Genomic DNA, 14317 nt, shown 5'->3' on the forward strand with positions numbered 1-14317 from the left:
AGGATGAAGAATACAAATCAAGATGCTAAAAAGAGATCTCAGATGGGCATGCTAGCCAGTGTCAGACCCTACAAAAGAAATGAGGCTACACAGGGCCAATAACCAATATAGCATGCAGAGTCCCACTGCAAATGAAGGTCAAATGAGGTTGGCATATAATGCCTCTATAATAATCCTGTTCTATACATGCAGAATCTTTTCCTAGCTACCAGCGCAAGGTTACACTGTCGTTTAGTGAATATGAAACACTCACTGCCTCTGCACTTGGAGCAACAAACCAGCAAACATAATACCATGCTGATACCAAAATCCTCAGCCAAAGGAAATCCCTCGATGCTGCTCATGCCACCACCGCTTCAAAATATTCTCTTACAGATAAACACTTACAGCTGAGACAACCCTTGCCAATGCCAATAGTGCAAAAGACCACATTCTACTACTACAATCCTAAAAAGACCTCAGCCCTGTATAAGCCCCTCAAGTTTTTAGTTTTTGTCACCTCACAAAGCCTTGAACAACACTTCCACTTACTAAGAAGACAACCATTCCATTTTCCAAATGCATTGGTGACACTGAATTCTCAAACATGCTCAACTCGCTGGTCCAACCTTGCATTCTATAATATCTTAACTGAGCTCAATCCCCTCAGCCACCTGATTAGCCAAAGAGTCTACTTCAACATTAGCCTCTTTGTAGACATGATTGGCAATGGAGGATTCAAAAGTTCCTTCTATTTCAAAGGCTTCCTCCAAGAAGGCCTGTAGTTTCCAGTTTGGCATTGATCCTTTTCTTACTGCATTGATTACTATAGCAATATCTCCTTCAACCACAACCTTATTGCAATTGAGTTATTTGTACTTACAAAGCCCCAAGATTAGGGCTTTAAATTCCGCTTCATTGTTCATCCCTACTTGAAGAGGTGGAACTAATCTACTAATTGCAGACCCTTTTCAATCTCTGATTAGACAGCTTGCTCCAGATCTTCCATGGTTGCCCCTTGAATCTCCATCAAAATTCATTTTTATCCACCCTAACAATGGGCCATTTGGCTTCCTCTCTTAGCCTCTGAGTTTCTGCACCTCCAGGGCCCACAATTGGTGGGTTTCTCAATCCATGCCAATTCTTCTTCATACATGCATCCCAATCACCAAAATGAGCTTGTCTCTGAGTTTGATCTCTAACTTTGATGTTGACCACTTTTACCACCGTTACTTAAACCTTATTTAGGAAGGATTCTGTTGTGACCTTTTCACACATCACCCCATTGCAAATGGGAACCCCCTCTTTCCTACTTTCCGCTTTTGTTAGTTTAGGGTTTTTGGCAGTCAAGTGACAATCTTGAGCTCTAAGTGCACGGGTCTCATTTTTTATACGGTCATGTTCAGAGGTCTTCAATGCTCAAGCAATGACAAATTTTTGAGTTTTGAAGTCAATAGGATCAAAGTATTGAAAAATGTTAAAATGTTAAGGTGATCCTAAATTTTTCTAAGTGTTGAAGTTGCAAGTAGCCTTCAAAATGTGAGCGAAAATGTCAAAAATGTTGCAAGTTGGTATGAATTTTGTGCTAAGGTGCTAAAAGTCCCTATAGGAGTCTCTTTTCCACTCCTAGGAGGTAAAATAGGTTAAAAATGCACAAAGTCCCAATGGACTTCTATTTTCCACCCTTCAAATCTTGTCGAAATTTTAAAAGTCCTGATGCAAATAGAATTTCCATTGCATAAAATGATGAAATTTGATAAGTTTGGGCTTTTACAATGTGAAAATCATTAGTGTCCCAATGGAAAACGTTTTGGTTACTTTTCTATATGTTGGATAGCTCATATTTGTTAGAGGATCAATTCCTAACATTTTGTTGTGTTTAGATATCAATTTCCTATTGTAATTTGTAAGCTAATGCTCTCATTGTAACACTGAAATCAGCAGTACTGATCAGCCTTTTCTTATGGCATTTTACTTTTTGTATTTCCCACTGTAGAGGTGGAAGAGGATGGCTTGATTTTACTTTCAGTATTGTAATAATGGTCCTCCCGCTGAATAAGTGGTTGAGTGATTTTATTTTCAGTTTTTGTAATAGCTGTCCTTCCACTGGAATGTGGTAGAGTGATTTTACATTGAGTTGTTCTTGCCCGCTGAGTAAGCGGAAGGGGCTGGCTTGCCGCCCAGTATTGTACTTTAGTTTGTCTTTGGAGCTAACAATCCCCTATTCACCGTACACTCTCACCTTCCCATATTGGGCTCTTGGTGAACAGAAAGTAGAAGGGTTACCTTTCAACAACATTGTATTTCACTTTCCTAACCTTAACGGGTGCTTTGAGTTGTTAAAAAATAAAAAAAAGTAAGGGGGTCATTTCCTACTTTTTCACACGCCAAAGAGGGTTGATTCGTCTCTACAAATAATGTCTAATCTGAAGAGTACAACTCTGTATCTGTTTCCTGCACACAGAATGAAAGGGAAATAGGTTGGGAATAGGGGCTTGCCTTAGGTCAAACCCCTGTTTTGGAATTTACCATGAAATTGAGATAAAGATAATTGAAATTGCTACAATGGAAGATTCTCCTTTTGAGGGAGATTCTGAATAATGATTGAAAAATCAAATGATATACCTCCTTGTGAAGTTTTGTCTGTCTAAACATGGAATTAGGGCTTGATGAAGTCTTCAACAAAATAGGATGAAAGATGTCTACTTCAATGCTTGATTCTTGTCTTTATTGCTGCTCCAAGGCTTGAAGGAAGACTGATTAATGCTCAGTTTCTCTTGAATGCTTGATTGCTTGATCTCATGTGATTGTTGGATGCTTGATAGATGATTGATGGATGTCAAAATGAGAGGGGAAAACCTCCTTTTATACTTGCCTAATGGATAAATTGCTAATCTATCGACATGAACCGACACAGAGCAAGAAATCCCGCTCAAATTTGAAATAAGGCCAAGGGTTAAAAGGGGGCCTGTTGACGTGTATTTTGTACACAATCATACACAGAATAAAATACCTAAGGGTATCTTATCCTCTCTTGAGAAAATAGTCTCTAACTGCTGAAGATTCGCGTAAAGGATCAGTTAGGTAGACTCCAAGGTTCTTTTAGTGGGGTCTCCACGTGTGGACAAGCTCCAGTGGTATGATGTGATTTGCTGGAATCACAAGGGGACTTACATTGAACTTCCGATCTGCTTTGCTGGACACAGGCTCGGACTAACTTAGATTAAAAAAAATGGGAAAAGGATAAGGGCGAAGAGAGGATCTAATCTTAATACGAAGAATGTAGGAGCAATGACTTGATTTTTGGTGAAACTCTAACTAGATCTTGTTTTGACATCAATGGAACATCTACACAAGACTAGTGCGATCTTCTAAGGGAGCTTTATGATGTTCAAATCATCACCGCAGGCATAGATACCATCCAAGTTGATGCATATCAATGAAGAGGCGACAAATTGAAATTGAGCTTAAGCTGAACGATTCCAGTCGACTACACAAGGCAAATTTGCAATCAACAAACTGCTAGTAGTATGGATGTACGAATTCCACCATCAATCAATCACATTCCCTCCATTCATTTAATCATCTACCATCTAAGATTGAAGACTTCAACAAGAAACCATGCAAATTGCAAGAAAACGACATATTTCACCATTACTTCAATGAAAATGGAGTTTGTTTACAATCAATGGCAACAATTTCTTGCCTTGTCCTCCTATTCTACTCTCTAACTACTTTCAACTATTTACAACTCTCTCTAATTCTCTAAAATTCCTCTTTACAAAATGAAATGCCTGGGCTTATATAGTGCCCACAATACAATTTGATGGCTTAGATCAATTCAAGATCAATGGCCAAGATTTTACAATGAAAACCCTAATTAGGGTTTGTTACAACCATTACATAACATTTAATGCTTGACCAATGATAAAATTGTATTGCTTGGACACATGTCCCTTTTAGAAAAATCGACCAATGGATAGCCGGGGTAGGTACATCGGAGTTTGTGCCACCTTCCATGAGTTAAGTACATTGAATCTGGACATGCTGAGATGGACTTCACTGATTGGAGAAATGATGACTAGGACGCCACCTCATTTGACACTTGGAACTTGGTGGATATTCATCTTGATATTGTTGAGAAACTTGCTTTAATTAATTCCTCTGGATCTATTTTGCTTCTTCAACGAGCCCTTGTTCTAACTCCTTGCGTCCTTGATGTGCAGGAAGATGATGTACCTCGCCTTGGAACGCTGGATTGGAAGAGGTCGCCCTTGTCTTGGCTTGATCGTCCTGGCGAAGACCGTCCTTGATCCGGCTTGATTTTCCTTGAAGAGACCTCCATTTGACGCCTACACAACATTTCAAAATTAGTAACATGATTTTGCAATACATAACATAAATTAGAGAGCAATTTTTTAGGAAACTTAATGATAAGTCCTTTATTAATCATTTCCTAAAAACGACTCTTGAGCTAGGAATTCAAAATTTCAAAATTTCAAAATCTAAGCTATAACGATTAACAATCAAAATCAAAACAATAAATCCATATCGCCATACCTCACTAGAGAGCTAACTCTAGAATGCAAAATGAGGAATTTGCCTAGGCAAAAATCAAAATTCGATAGTCTTGATGTGATCTTCAAAAAAACGTTCCTCTTATCAACTTCGCCACCCTTCAAGTCTTGGACGTGATCTCCTCTTCAAGTTAGCAATTTCGCCATCTTTGATATGTCTTTGACGTCCTAGGCAACTTCGCTCAAATAGAAACTTCAAGTTCGCCTCTCCTTTGGATAGTAGTTTCGGACCACCTTTGATTGAATTCGCTCCTCTTCTTGAATGATAATTTCGCCCTTCCTTTGTATGAAATTCGCTCCTCTTTTGCCTTCTCCAAGTTGCATATGAGAGATGATAAATGATGATGTGAAAATGAAATAAACACCTTCCTTTATAGGCGCTCACCTTCATATTGACCTTAGGCCGACTTTTTGCAAAATATAGCAATTAAAACGATTTTTAAATAAATAATAAAGGCTGACCTTGACAAAATAAACCCAAGCGCTCCCTTTTTGATTTTTATTAAATTAATAATTAATTATTAAATGCCTTTATTTTTAATTAATAAATTTCGATTTTTTACAAAGGCAAAAAATAATTAATAAATACATACCATGCGCTATTTAAATGCTTTTAATTAAATATCGATTTTTTTTCTAGCATTTAAATAAATTTAAAAAATGTTTGTTTAGCGCCCAAAAATGAAAAAGTGGGAAGATACGTACCTCATCGCCCTGGTCCCTGACTGAGGGACAGGAGCGATTTTGCTCTTGTGGGCCTCATTTCACTTCATCACCTTCGAAAATTATATTCAACGGATTCGCAATGCCTCCTTTCATTCATTCATGCCTTGAGATCGGTTGAAATTTGGCAAGAAAATCATCTACAACAAAAATCGCTCTGGTCCCTTCCTGAGGGACAGGAGCGAACTTAAGCATTTTGGTCCTTTGTTGACGTTTGATAATCTTCAATTTGTCTTCAACGGGTTCGATTGACCTCCTTTCTTGCCTTCGAACATAAAATTTGCTTGATCTTTGCCCAGATCGTACCTTATGAAGAACTTCGCTCTGGTCCTTCAGTGAGGGACAGGAGCGAATTTGACCCTCTAGGCAAAACTTCATCATTTCATTGTTTTTTGATCAAGTCTGGATGTTCTATCATGCTCATTTCGTCCTTCACCATGCCTTTGATGTCTCGATTCGTCCAAACAAGGTCAGGAATGGCTCAACTAAGCATTTTCGCTCTGGTCCCTTGGTGAGGGACACGAGCGATTCGCCTTGGTCCCTTGGAGAGGGACACGAGCGCATTTCGCTCTGGACCCTTGGAGAAGGACACGAGCGAAATTTGACTTTTCGCACTCTCGATCAGGACAATTTTAATGGAATATAACATTTCCTTCTATGTTTCTTCTTTCTTATACTTTAAGTTATATTCCATATATACTTTCAGGATGTTTGAGAGTGGTTTCAGACCTCTAGGAGTTATATTGCAAAATCTAGTTTTTGGAGGTTTTTCAGTTTCCAGACTTAGTCAAATTTCAGGATCAGGACATTCCAGACTTAGCCAAATTTCAGGATCAGGACCTCACTCAAGCCGGACTTGCTACCCTGTTGATCTCCCCGACAGCACTTCAAGTTATATTCATTTGATAAAATGCACCTCTTTGGACCTTCTAACATCGTCAAGACGTTAAAATCTTGCAAGGACAAAGCAAAATTGGATTTGTAGCTCCGGTCCTTCACTGAGGGACAGGAGCGATTTAGGCAATTAGCACTGTTATGGACGTCCCAAAAATCTTCAATTTATATTCAACGCATTTATCTCATGTTTTTCCTTGTTTTTGAACGTAAACTTGCCTTGACCTTTGTCTGGATTTTGCATAATGAAGGAAATCGCTCTGGTCCCTGGGAGAGGGACGAGAGCTACAAGGTACCTCGCCCTGGTCCCTTGGAGAGGGACAGGAGCGATTTGGTCAATATAGGTCATTCTCCTTCGTTTTTGCATCTCAAATTATATTCATTTGGCAAAGCATCTTCCCTTGGACGTCCTCAAATCATTAAGTTGTCGAAATCTTGCAAGGACAAGACGAAATTTGAATTGTAGCTCCGGTCCTTCATTGAGGGACAGGAGCGATTTTCCTCCTTGAGGCATTTCTATGCTTATGAAAATCTTCAATTTATATTCAATGGAAAGATCTCGCCGTTCTCCATCACTTCAAACGTAAAATTTGTCTGGACTCTGCAAGAATGATGAGATATTTGAGATTGAGCTCCTGTCCTTCACTGAGGGACAGGAGCGATTTTGCTCCTACAGGCCAAAATATCATGATTTTACACATTTTATCACTTCACAAGGCGAAAACAAATCAATTCCAATGCCCAGGATCAAACTTCAAAAAAGTCAAAATTTGGTCAAAATATTCAATCAGACAAAAATTCATATTGACGGTCAACACTTAGACAAGTTTAAGCTCTGCATGAACATTCCAATTGAAAATTAGACCATTCTGGCGAATTCATTTCATTCAAAATTTGCATTCTAGAAAAGGAAACTCAAAAGCCCTCAAAAACGACTGGATTTTGGTCCGAAAAGACGGTAATTAGAACCCTAAGGCTTGACCCTAAATCCAGACAACTAACAAACTAACAAAACCCTAGAAAAAGCAAAGCGAAAACGAACAAAACGAGCAAAAAAAACATGGGTCCCCATTTGCAATGGGGCGATGTGTGAAAACGTCACAACAGGGCCCAAATTAGGGGGGACTAGAGCGTGGCGCCTTGGTCCTAATTAGGATGACAGCGTGGCGCCCTGGTCCTACCCCTATTTAGGGCTAGGATAAGATGCCACATGCATAGGAAAATTCAAGAATGATGTAATTCATGAGGGGTATGAGCAAATTATCAGGCCAAGGGGCGCAAACACTAAGGTAGGGACCCAATGCAGTCAAAATTGTACAAGGGTGCAATTTTAGGACACTACACCAAGTTAACCAGTGCCCTTTGTAAGAGGCTGGCCTATTGGAAATTTGATCACAAAGGTTGTCCCATAGCTTATTTATGTTTGTTCCTTTGTCCAAGGGAAGCCCTAGATACGTACAAGGAAGGAGACCCTGTTTGATGTTGGAGTAATTTTAGGACAATTATCTAATTATTTATTAATTAGGTCCTTTAATTGCTTTTTCACTTAAGTTAAACTTAGGTGCTTTTTATTATCTCTAGTTTTCATTTCTAGTTTTAGTTCTAGTCTTCTAGATGTAGTTGAGCTTAGTTTAGTTCCTACTTTGCATTGCTTTAGTTCACCTAATTTTAGCATTAGGGTTTCATTTATTCATTGTAATTGTACCTCCAATATTGTATCTTCAATCATTCTTTGTGCATAATACGAAATTCTCTAGTTGTTATAGAGCATTTATCTTTGCTTGATCTTATTTGTGTGATAGGTGTGCTGCTTGCAGATGATTCTTGGCGCATGTGGTTGATCATCAACTTCTACATGGTATTAGAGCATCAAATCTATCAAGTTCTTGTTCGCATGCTTGAGGGATCCAACCTGAGGTGAATTTTCTATGCACTTTGGGCTCAAATGGAGGTTGTCATTGGTTTTACAACATCCAAAAACCCTAATATCGATTGTCATTTCATCGAAAGTTGAGCAGTTGAAATTTGGGGTCAACTAAGCTGAGGGCATGCTTTTCGAAGCAATTTACGAAGGTAGTTGAAAAATATGGGCACTTTGGAGTGAAACGGAGGTCACCATGTTGATGTGTTTTTTATGCACATGGGAACACAGAATAAAATACCTAAAGGTACCTTATCCTCTCTTGAATAAAGCTCCCGAATGTTGAAGATATCACAGAAGGATCAATCGGAGAAGCTTCAAGGTTCTATTATGTAGGTTCTCTACGTGTGGATAAGCTCTTTGCGGTACGATGTGATTTTGCTGGAATCACAAGGGGACTTACACTCGATGACCTGAACGTCTGATTTACTGGAATCACAAGTCCTATTTACTAACTGGAAGACAAACAAATGGTAAAAGATGCAGGGTTCAGGAAGTCTACTCTATCTAGAATGCGAGAAGATGGATGAATGACTAGGTGGAATCCTACTGGGCTGGGTCTCACCATCAGGCTTGAACAGTCCGACACCAACTTAGTGCGATCTTCACCATTTCACACATTGCCCCATTGCAAATGGGGACCCCCTCTTTTTGCTCGTTTTTCGCTCGTTTTTCACTTTCGTTTTAGGATTTTGTTAGATTGTCAATTTTCTGGATTTAGGGTCAAGCCTTAGGGTTTTAATTACCGTCTTTTTAGGCCAAGATCCAGTCAGTTTTGAGAGCTTTTTGAGCCTTCTCTCGCAAATTTTGAATGCAATGTTTTCGTCAAAATGGTCTATTTTCAATTGGAATTTTTGAGTGCAGAGCTTAAATTTGTCTGTGTTGAAGGTGAAATGTGAATTTTGTCCAATTGACTAATTTTGACCAAATTTTGACCTTTTTGATTTTTGATCCCAGGCATTTGAAATGATTTGTTTTTGCCTCGTGAATTGATTAAACTTGTGAAATCATGTTATTTTGGCCTATAGGAGCAAAATCGCTCCTGTCCCTCAGTGAAGGACCGGAGCTACAAATCAAATATTGCTTTGTCCTTGCAAGATTTTAATGATTTGACGATTTGAAGAGGTCCAAGGAGATATGTTTTATCAAATGAATATAACTTGAAGTGCCGACATGAAGGAGAGTGGTCCAGAATGCCAAAATCGCTCCTGTCCCTCAGGAAGGGACCAGGGCGAAGTACATTGTAGCTCCTGTCCCTCTCCCAGGGACCAGAGCGATATTCTTCATAGGGCATGTTCTGGACGAAAATCAAGCAAGTTATAAGTTTGAAGGCAAGAAACAGGGTGAAGTGAACTCATTGAAGATAAATTGAAGATTACCAAATGTCAACAAAAGACCTAAACACCTAATTCGCTCCTGTCCCTCAGGAAGGGACCAGAGCGAAATTTGCATAAAGGCATAAATTTTGAAAGATTAACAAGCATTAAGTGATTAAGTAAGATCAAGGGATCACGTTTTACCCAAGGAGGACAATTGCAAGTTGGAGAACGCAAGCATGAACCCAAAGACTTGAAGTTCGCTCCTGTCCCTCAAGAAGGGACCAGAGCGATATTGAATATATTGGCCAATTCATGCAAAAATCACGTTAAGTTAATGTTTTACAAGGTCGTAAAAGGTTCAAGGCGTCCTTTGAAGGTCATATACCAAGGTGTTGAACGTTAAAATGCTACCAATTTGTGCAAAAGGCCTATATCGCTCCTGTCCTTTGGACAAGGACCAGAGCGATTTTTATTAAAATACCCATGTTCCCTCAAAACCAAGACAAGGCAAGGATAGGCAACGTCAAAGATGCTATATGGAACGTGATGAACAAAGAACCAAGATCAAAAGTTCGCAAATTTGACCAAGGACACAAGGATCGCTCCTGTCCCTCTCCAAGGGACCAGAGCGATATTATTCATATTGGCTAAATCTCTCAAAAATCACGTGAGGTCAAGGTTTTTGCAGATCACACAAGGTCTAAGGCATCATAACAAGGTGATATGCAAAAGGGTTAAACGTTAAATGATCATCAAATTGAACAAAGAGACTATATCGCTCCTGTCCCTCAGGAAGGGACCAGAGCGATTTGCATAGGATCCTTCATTTTCCTTTAAATGCATGTCAAGGCGAGTTCATGCAAGATCAAGGACGTCCTTCAAGAGGCAATGAACGAAGAACCAAGTTTGAGAGGTGATGCATTTGGACTAGAGCTTCAAGATCGCTCCTGTCCCTCTCCAAGGGACAAGGGCGATAATCTTTCTAAAGTCTAAATGCCTTGCAAAAATCAAGTGGAACAAGCATGGAATGAACAAACAATGTTATTATTCGCCCTACAATGAAGATTAGAAATTAAAGATGCCAGGTCAAGGAGAAATTATGAGGATCGCTCCTGTCCCTCTCCAAGGGACCAGGGCGATATTTGCCAAGACACATGTTATCCTTCGAAGATCATAGCAAAATAAAGTTGCAAAGGGTCTAAAACGCCATTTGGAAGGCAATGAACGGAGAGTTAGAATCAAAAACGATGAATTTCAAGCTAGAAGACAAGGATCGCTCCTGTCCCTCTCCAAGGGACTAGGGCGATATCACATTTAAAGACATTCCTTCGCACAATCAAGTCAATCAAATTCGAAGGACCCAGCTAAAATATCGATTCGAACGTGGAGATGAAGACTTTGGACGTCAAAAGTGCAAAGATTAAGACCAAATTGATGGATCGCTCCTGTCCCTCAGTCAGGGACCAGGGCGATGAGGTATGTATATTTCATTTTCAAATTTTGGCGCCCAAAACAAATGTTTTTTGAATTTATTTTAAATGCTAAATCGATAATTTTTGAAATTCAATAAATTAGCATTTAAATGTTGCGCTTAACATTTATTAATTATTTTGCCTTTAAAAAATCGAATTTGATAATTTAAAAACAAAGGCATTTAATTAATTATTAATTAAAAAATCAAAAGAGCGCTAAGATATGGAGGTCGGCCTTTATTACTTATTAAAAAATCGTTTAAAAATTGCTTTATTTTACCAAAGTCGGCCTATATGGTGGTAAGAGGTGAGCGCTATAAAGGGGAGGTGAAAATCATTATTTTCACATTATCATTTTCATCTCATATGCGATCAAAGGAAAGTGTGAATTGATATCCAAGGTGGAGCGAATTTCATTCCAAGCAAGGTGGTGCGAACTTGAGGTTTCCATTTGTGCGAGCTTGTCAAATCCATTGGAGATCACGTCAAAAAAAACTTGAAGGGTGGCGAACTTGATAAGAGGAACGTTGCTTTGCCAAGGATAGAGGAGATCACGTCAAAGACTCAAAAGGTGGCGAAATTGATATTTTAAAAGGAGAGATTGCGTTGAAGACTATTTATACGTCAATTTTGCCTAGGCGAATCCTTTTTTATTTTGCATTCTAGAGTTAGCTCTCGATTTGAGGTATGGCGATTTGGTTTTATTGTTTTATTCGTTAATCGTCATAGTCTAAATTTTGAATTTTGAATTTTGAATTCCTAGGTCAAACGTTTTATTTTAGGAAATGATAACTCAAAGACTTATCATGAAGATTCCTAAAATTTACTCTCTAATCTATGTTATTTATTGCAATATCTAGCTTCTCATTATGAAATGTTGTGTAGGTATGGCGACCCCAAAGGCGGGAGCATCCACCAGTCGTTCAGCTCTCATTAAAAAAGATCAAAAGACCGAAGAAGTGGAGACCAAGATCGTGTCGAAGTGGAGCAACATTGGAGATACAAACTTGGGTAACTTCAGCACGAAGAAGTTTCGAGAGGTCCCTTACATTGGCAAGCCATCACCTGTCGCTCGGAGAATAATCGAGAGTGGCATCATTAAGGCGGCCGGCTTTCCTCCAGCTGTTCAGTGCCATGAGTTGATGATCGAGTGTGCTCGTCACTATGATCCACAATCCAGAACGATCGTGTCAAATGAGGGAAACACTTTGGCGTACCTTTCAGAGGAAGATATAAGTGAAGCTTTCCATCTTCCAGAGCACAGGGACATGATATACAAGAGCATAGAAGGAGCCAGATCAATGTACGAAGATGATCCAGATGCTTGTCTAAGCATTATCAATAAGAACTGGTTACTCAAGAGTCGTCCCCGTCTGAGCAAGGTCCCGAACACACCGCACAGGATTGATTTCCAGGAGGAGTACAGAGATTTGATTACCATGCTCAACCGAGTTACAGGAGCCCCTCATGCCTTCTATTTTGAGAAGTGGATGTTCTACTTCATCCAAGTGATAGTTCAAGGAAAAGGTACGATACATTGGGCTAGGATGATTAGCCATTGCTTGGACGTACAGTTGAGGAGACTCAAGGCTACTAAGTCCTTACACATGAGTTCATATGTCATCTATGCCTTGATTAGGAGTGTTGAGTACGGAGGACTACCTCACAGAGGAGTGATTGGAAGAGGACCCAGCGAGGTCAGAGCTTGTGATTCCTATGCCTACTTGCATCATCCGCCAGGGAGCAACTACAAGCTAGTTAATGATACCTTCACGATGCACATCACAAGGGCATTGCAAGGTGGAATTCACAACAGATTATCTCAGGATGCACAGGAATTCATAAAGAGGTACGGTGCTTGGTTCATTCAGTTTCCCAAGTTCACTTATATTAGAGTGCATGGATGTCCTTTACCTCCATACATGTTGCCGAGATATCCGACAGACAGAATTGTGTTACTTGAAGTAACGAGACAGTTGGCAGCATATGTAAAGGCATTCAGACACAGACATCAGAATGGAGTTCCAGTACCTATCATTTTGGGTAATTCAGTTGAGGTATGTCCTAATGCTTTAGCCATGGATGACGCAGAGAAGGAGTTAGCCTTGTATTCTTTTCCATCTTTTGCTTTGAGAGAAAGCTTTGATCCACATGGACATTTAGAGGAGACAGTCGGTAGAAAGTTTAGGCATGAGTACCAAATAGAAGATTTTATGATGAATCTCTTAGATGATCTTGAAGTGAAACGGAAAATGCATTCGAGATTGCCTTTGGATTTCATCAGGAAATGCAGGATTTACAGAGTGGCCGACCAAGCTCAGGACAGTGGCAGACATATCCAGTCTTCCTATGATCGAGAAAGCAAAACAATAAGGTTAGATTGGAATGAGCCCGAGGTCGTGGATTTAGATACTTTGATGGCACCAGTCTTGTCTTGTACTCGCAGATGGGTTGACATACAACATCAGAAGTTGAGAGAACAAGGCATAGCTATGACTTTCACTTTGGAAGAGAAACCAGCCGAAGGTGGAGCTAGTGTGAGTGAAGGCAATCCTAATCCTAGAAATTCAGGTGAAGGTAACCTTCGATGTGCCAGTGAGGGCAATATCCATCCAAGAGGTTCGAAGAGGAAAGAGAGACCTGGAAAGAGAGAATCTTCCAAGAAGAAACAAGAGGCTAACAGAGATCGATCATCCGGTACATCTTCTAGACCCGAGAAGAGAACAATTCAAGTGGAAGAATCCATGGAATCGATGGTACAGAACGATAGGCAAGAGGAAGGACAGGCACAGCAAGGGTCACCAGATGGATCTCTCCAAGATTATGATTTAGATGAAGATAAAGAGGACAATGAAATGACATCTCCTCCCAGACAAGAAGAAATAGTGCACAAAGAGATTCAAGTTCAAGAAACAAGATCGATTATCCCAGATTGGTTGAAGGAAAGATTAACCAAGGTGATCGTAGTAGAGGACGAGGACAATGCAATTGATTTAGAGAGCCTTGTTGGACATTCCCATGAAGTAACAGAGAAGAGAAAGGCTACCAAGATTTCCAAGATGATTCGAGATGAGACTGGATCCAGGAAATTGCAGATAGCTACACCGGCAGTAGACAAATATGAAGGTGAGATCCTAGCAGAGGAATATGATATACAGACATTTGAGCTAGGACCATCTACAGCAGAGCAGACTTTAGATGATGCCACCGATTCATTTGAGGCATTGAAAGACAAGCTTAGAGAAGAAATGGAGAAGAACAGAAAGCTTGAGAGAGAGGTCGGTGCATGGAGGACTTATTTCAGTCACATCAATGAACCTTTGGGACGTCAGGCTCCAGCTAGATCACCAGTGCAAGCACTTCCACTTCAATCAATCAATGAGGCAGAAAGATTCAGGAACATGGTCCAACGTACAAGTAGTTGGATGGATA

The 14317-nt window shown here is 39.8% G+C and overlaps 1 protein-coding gene across 2 annotated transcripts in view; it reads left to right on the plus strand.

Moving 5' to 3' along the window:
• The window catches only part of LOC131069448 (protein STICHEL-like 3), an 87640-nt gene that overhangs the window by 48393 nt on the left and 24930 nt on the right, over positions 1-14317 (plus strand). The window lies entirely within an intron of this gene.

This window comes from Cryptomeria japonica, chromosome 5 (genome assembly GCF_030272615.1).
Source record: "Cryptomeria japonica chromosome 5, Sugi_1.0, whole genome shotgun sequence".
NCBI lineage: Eukaryota > Viridiplantae > Streptophyta > Pinopsida > Cupressales > Cupressaceae > Cryptomeria > Cryptomeria japonica.